This window comes from Mastomys coucha, unplaced genomic scaffold (genome assembly GCF_008632895.1).
Source record: "Mastomys coucha isolate ucsf_1 unplaced genomic scaffold, UCSF_Mcou_1 pScaffold18, whole genome shotgun sequence".
Taxonomy (NCBI): Eukaryota; Metazoa; Chordata; class Mammalia; order Rodentia; family Muridae; genus Mastomys; species Mastomys coucha.
The window spans coordinates 68,898,647-68,904,668 of NW_022196900.1; the positions used below are offsets into that span (position 1 = coordinate 68,898,647).

A 6,022-nucleotide genomic window follows, 5' to 3' on the forward strand; every position below is an offset into this window, starting at 1 on the left:
AAAAAAAAAAAAAAAAGTAGACTTCAAGCCCAAATTAGAAACTATAAAGTCATTATTGTGCATCCCTGTTTCACAAGGCAAACACCTGTGGACATCAAACAACAGATAGCTCAAGAAACAATAGTGATAGAGTTCAATACCTTATGCATATCAACACATCACTCAGACAAAAAAAAAAAACTAATAAAGCAGATAAAACTGCACCATAAGACAAAAGGATGGTGGATGATACCCACACATGGTCTGACAAAGTCTTTAGGGTATAATCTGGAGAAGGCTCAAAACGGCTTCAGAATATTTCTCCCTTACTGGAAAAGTGAAACAGAAAACTTTTCAAAATCAGAAGAGAAAAATTCAGAGCTGGTGTCAGCAGGATTAGCTTTGTTAGGGGAGCTCCCTGAACCCAATAAGGAAATGCTGGCTACAGATTGGAAGCCAGAGAATAGAAAATCTTTACAATAGCAGATGCTCTGAGGAACCAGGGATAAAAGCCATGCCCAGGGTAACAGCAGCCTTAGCAGAAGAAAATGCTGGGAGAAAACCCCACTCTCTTCACCAAGTAAGTGCCTGATGGAACAGGAGTGTAGGAAGCTACTTCACAAAGACCCCCGCTACCCTGGCATCTTGATGTCCTGAGACCCTTTCTAAATCACACTCAGGAAGTTCAGAGCAAGTATCAGGAGATTATACACTTAAATCTAGCTTGCAGAATACTTCTAGACTGCAGGAGTTAAAAAAAAAAAAAAGACCAAAAAAAACCTTGAATCAGGACCTTGTAGCATCCCATGAGCTGAAAACCCGACGGTGAACGTTAACGCAGACTCCAACCAGTATAATGGAAAATGGAAAGGACTACACAAGTCTTGAAGTTGGTACTGGAAAACAAAATCCTGAAGGAATAACAGATGTGGTAGCAGATTCTGGGACTCCACTGTCCCAGAAGCAGCTCTAATGGACTAGACCAGAATGTATAATCCAATCAGCCAAAGGAAGACCCAGAGGGGAGAACCCATCATGGGAGAGCTACAAGGAGTGAGACTAGCTTCTGTGAGCTGGGGAAGACACTGAGAGACTTCAAACTGAAGCCAAGCTGTCAGGCCATGTCAGACAGGTAGCTCCACCCAACTCTTCACCCCCTCTACATCGGTTCCCCCTCCTTATCTAACACCCAATGGCAGTTTAGCAGGCTAGTTTGCCCTGACCTTGCCTGGACACAGTGTTCTTCCTTATTCATCCCTCCCCAAGACCCCCTCTCCTCCCCAGCCACCTAAAGAGCATGGATTGGCCATGGCTTTAAAGGCCTCTAAGTCTCAGCCTCCTTTATATTATTTGATTGCATACCCCTCCCCAACACCCCCTTCCCTCCCCCGCCACCTAAAGAGCATAGATTGGCCATGGTTTTTAAGGTCTCTGAGTCTCAGCCTCCTTTATATTATTTGATTGCATACCCCCCCTTCAGTCTACCATTAGCAAAAATTCCCTTATCCCTCTGTCTTGTTTCTGTTCCTAGATTCCCACTCCCCTTATTCTGCTTTTTCTTTTCTTTTCTTTTCCTTTCCATTCATATCCACAGTAACTAATCTATCAACACACACAGTTATTAGTGGCCCTTTACTCCATAAAAATGATTGACACTTGTGGGGAAATAGTTTGTAGTTGACTATTACTGTATTTTCATAACGGACCTGCCCCTTGACTGTGGTTGTAGGCTTAGTGGCTGTCTGAGAGTATCTTCCATGGACTTCCATGAATACTTGATCCTCAGTTATTGGTACTGTTTGGGGAACTTCAGGAAGTGTGGCCTTGCTGGAGGAAGGATATCACCCAGCGTGGGATGTGAAATTTCAAAGCCTCCCAGCATTCCCAGTTGGCTGTCTCTGACTCCTGCTTATGTGGAAGATGTGCGCTCTCAGCTTCCAGCTCCAGCCCCCTGCTGCCATGGTGTCTTTGACATAATGAACCCTAAAGTCTTCTCGAATGGTAAGCCCAAACAAACTCTTTCATTTATAAGTTACTGTGGCCATAGTGTTTTAATCACACCAATAGAAAAGTTACTAATACACAGACAGATAAGGAGTCCTGAAGACAGAGCCTGGACCCCTGAACCACCACTCTAACAGAGAAAAACTACACCAGAATTCTACAGTCTAGTCCCTCCGGAACATGGTAAATGCTTCTACTGAAAGAAGAAAGGTGATCTAAATAAAAGCCAAATTCAATTTATGACCAAACTCCAGATGTACGAATCCCAACACAAAAACACAAGCATGAAAAAACAAAACAAACCAGAACAAACACATTTCCTACAAACTGACCAACACAACAGTAATGGCTCCCAAAAGAATGACATGAGCAAAATTCCTGGCAACAAATCCAAAAGAACAGTTCTAAGTACATTCAAAGTAACCAGAGCACACACACAAATAAACTGGATTAATTCTGCGAGAATACAAACAGCTGAACCAAACAAGAGATAGAAATAATGAAGAAAATCGAATTGAAAAGCTCAGTGGGAAGACCTACCAATAGAATAAGACTAATTCCAGAGGCAGTCTCCTGTGTCCGTGTGGATGTTGGGGGTAGCTTTTCCTAGCCTCAAGGTTTCTTCTTTCTCTGGGTCTGCTGGGGTCTGTCACCTGTTCTACTTCTGCCAGATTCTATTTCCCACCCCCTCCTCCCTGCCACCAGTAGCCACACCCCCACCCCCCTGGCATAGCATCCTTTTTTCCATGTCTGCCAGACTCTATGTCTCCAACCTCGATATACTTTTAGTGTTTCTAAGACAGGGGTTTGCTCTGCAGCTGAGGTGGCCTAGAATTTGCAATCATTCTGCTGAGACTTCTCAAGTGCTAGGGTTATCAATATGCTCCTACTTCCTTCTAGCCGGACCTAGACTATTCAAGGAGAAGAGACTATTGAGATCCATTGTTTAAACAAATTTCTCAAACGCTTCAAGAGCACACAAGTTTAAGATGGGTTGCTTGCCTATGATCACCTTAATAAGTATGATGAGGAATCTAATACTTCACAGTATTAAAATGCTAATAAATAGAAAAAAAAAAAAACAAGAAAGTATTTCCAAGGCAGAGGCTGGAGAGGTAGCTCAGTGCTTAAGAGAACTCGTTGCTCTTCCAGAGGAGCCAGGTTCAGTTCCTGATACCTACACATCAGCTCATCTCTGTCTATAACTCCAGTTTCGGGGGATCCAGCATCCTCCTCTTCGGGCTTCTGTCAGCATGGGTACCCACAGTACCCATACATATCTATAAGCAGAACTACTCACATACATAAAGTAAAAACAAACATATCTTTTTTAGTTAAAAATACATAGTTCCAAGGGAGAATTGAGTCTTTAGTGGTGACAATTTAGAAAAATGAAAAGTAACTTTGGTGTCAGGATCTACTGTTTTCTTTCCCCTTCAGTGTTAGGAAATTAAAGACTAGCAAGTGTATTAAAACTAAGAAGGTAGAATTCTATGTTACCTAAACATATTTGTAACCAGTATACTATTTTTTTTGTTTTGTTTTTTCGAGACAGGGTTTCTCTGTGTAGTCCTGGCTGTCCTGGAACTCACTCTGTAGACTAGGCTGGCCTCGAACTCAGAAATCCACCTGCCTCTGCCTCCCAAGTGCTAGGATTAAAGGTGTGAGCCACCACTGCCTGGCATCAGTATACTATTTAATAGATATGCTTTATGAGAAGGTAGATGGCAGAAAAAAAAAAAAGGTGGAGAGAGCATAATTTACAACTCTTCGAAAGCATGTTGTTTCAGATTACCCTCCAGGTCAGCTTGCCCTTTTAACTCCAGGGAGTGGAGACCTGGGAGAAGGCAGCTTACCATTGTTCCAAGAAAGGAAGGCTGGGGGTGGTAGTTAAAAGCACTGGCTGCTCTTTCAGAGGACCTGGGTTCACTTCCTAGCACTCACATAGTGGCTCACAACTGTCTATTACTGCAGTCCCAGGGAATATGACACCCTCTTCTGGCCTCTGAGGGTATCATGCATGCATATAATGCCCAGACATATATATATGTGCATATATATGCACATATATATATACACATATATATATATGTGTGTATATATATGTATATATATGTATATATATACACACATATATATATGCACATATATATATACAGCCTGTACATATACATATATTTCATATATGTATGTGAAAAACTCCCATACCTATAAAATAAAAATAAATAAAATCTTTAAGAAAAGGGGAGGTTGTAGCTGTGTGCCATAGGAAGCATTTTTGTGCATGGAGCTGGGGTGGCATAATTGTTAATTTATCCTGTAAGAAGTCTCTGCAGTGGTTGAAGTACATGAGACCAACAAAGAAGAAAAATCTGGTCCATATTTCAATGACAAGATATTAGTGGTTGTTACACAAGCCACACATGGTCCTAATTCAGAATGATGTTGACAGCAGGTTTATCATGTATGCCATTTATGATGGTAAGATATTTTCTCAATATTCTGAGTCTCTTTTGGACTTTTATCACGACAAGGGGATGTTGTATTTTGTCAAAGGCCTTTCTTGCATCTGTTAAGATGGTGGTGTGATTTCTATCCTGATGTAATGCGTTGCCTTTATTGATTTTCAGATGTTGAGCCATCTCTATATCTGTAAAAAGATGGGAAAAGATACTCCAAGCAAATGAGACTAGGAAATAAGCAGGCATCCCTTTTCTAAAATCTACCAACATAAACTTCAAGCCAAACTAGTCAGAAGAGAGAAAGGTCATGTCCATCAACTGCAAGAAGCATCCATCAAGAGGATATTGCAATTCTAAATATCTATGCACCGAACACTGAAGCATTCAGTTTTATAAAACAAACAAACAAAAAAAATTGCTATTCATAAAGTTACAGATTAACTCCAAGACAGCAATAATGACTGACTTTAATACTCCTCAATTCTCTCCTGTCCTCTCCTCCCCTCTCCTCTCCCTCTTCTTCTCCTCTTTCCTTCCCTTTCCTCCCCTCTCCCCTCCCTTTCCTTCCCTTCCCCTCCTCTCCTCTCTTTTCAGTCCCCTGTCCTCCTCTCCTCTCTTCCCTCCCCTCCCCCTCACTTCTCTCCCCTCATTTTTCCTCTCCTCCCTTCTCCTCTCCTTTCCTCTTCTCTCCCCTCCCGTCTCTGTTTCTGTTTCTTTCCGTTTCTCTGTCTCTCTGTCCCTGTCCCTTCCCTTTCCCTTCCTCCCCCCTGTAACCCCCAGGCTCTGGCTGTGTAGTCAAGGCCGAGCTTAAACTCAAAATCCTCTGGCCCAACTGGCTCTGCTTCTCAATGTTTAGTTACTATTTACCGAATGGCATCCTTGTGAAACACTTTTCACATAGTCACATAGTCGTACTCTTGAAGGCATGCCTGTTTTTAAGGCTGTGGTCAAACGCTACCTTCTCTACCAAGCCACCCGAGTTTTAGCGGTTGGCGTTAATTCAGCTTCTTCTCTCCTGTTTTTACAGTTTATCTAAGGCACCATCAGCCTATCTCACGAGTACATCTCACAAAGTCACATAAAACCAGAACTGGAACCTGAAAAGCACTGGCAGCAAGAGAGGCAGTCTGATCACTTCTCCCTTAATTTCAGCTGGCCTCCTCCCAAGCGCTCCTAAATAAATACACAGTCTAAAAGCCACCACACAGCTTGCTCTGCAAATTCAGCTTCAAGGCAAATCCACTAAACCTCACACCCAATGTGAATGTTTATTTTACACTCCCTTTCCTTGAGAAAGCTAGGGAGCTTTCACAACCACGCTGGCCCTTCCCACTAGATGGTAAACTTCTTCAGAGGTATGTCTCTGTGTCCTCCAGGGTCCTGACTGCAATTCTCTCTCTCTCTCTTTTTTTTTTTTTCTGTGCTCAAGGAAAAAAAAAATTCCCCTCAAGAATCAGGAGGAGGCTATTGGATATATGCATGCTAAAGCAGAGTTAGCAAATGATGGATTTAGAATTTAATTCAAGATCAACAGAAACAGATGCCATTTTAGCATTGAAAAAAAAAATCTAAAATTT

The 6,022-nt window shown here is 42.0% G+C and overlaps 1 long non-coding RNA gene across 1 annotated transcript in view; it reads left to right on the plus strand.

Annotated features, from left to right (window-relative positions):
* The window catches only part of LOC116096404, a 64,137-nt gene extending 59,251 nt beyond the window's left edge, over positions 1-4,886 (plus strand). Inside the window, exon 2 of the long non-coding RNA XR_004120987.1 lies at positions 4,614-4,886. This is a non-coding gene — a long non-coding RNA (uncharacterized LOC116096404). The remainder of the gene's footprint in view (positions 1-4,613) is intronic.
* The last annotated feature ends 1,136 nt before the right edge of the window (positions 4,887-6,022 follow it).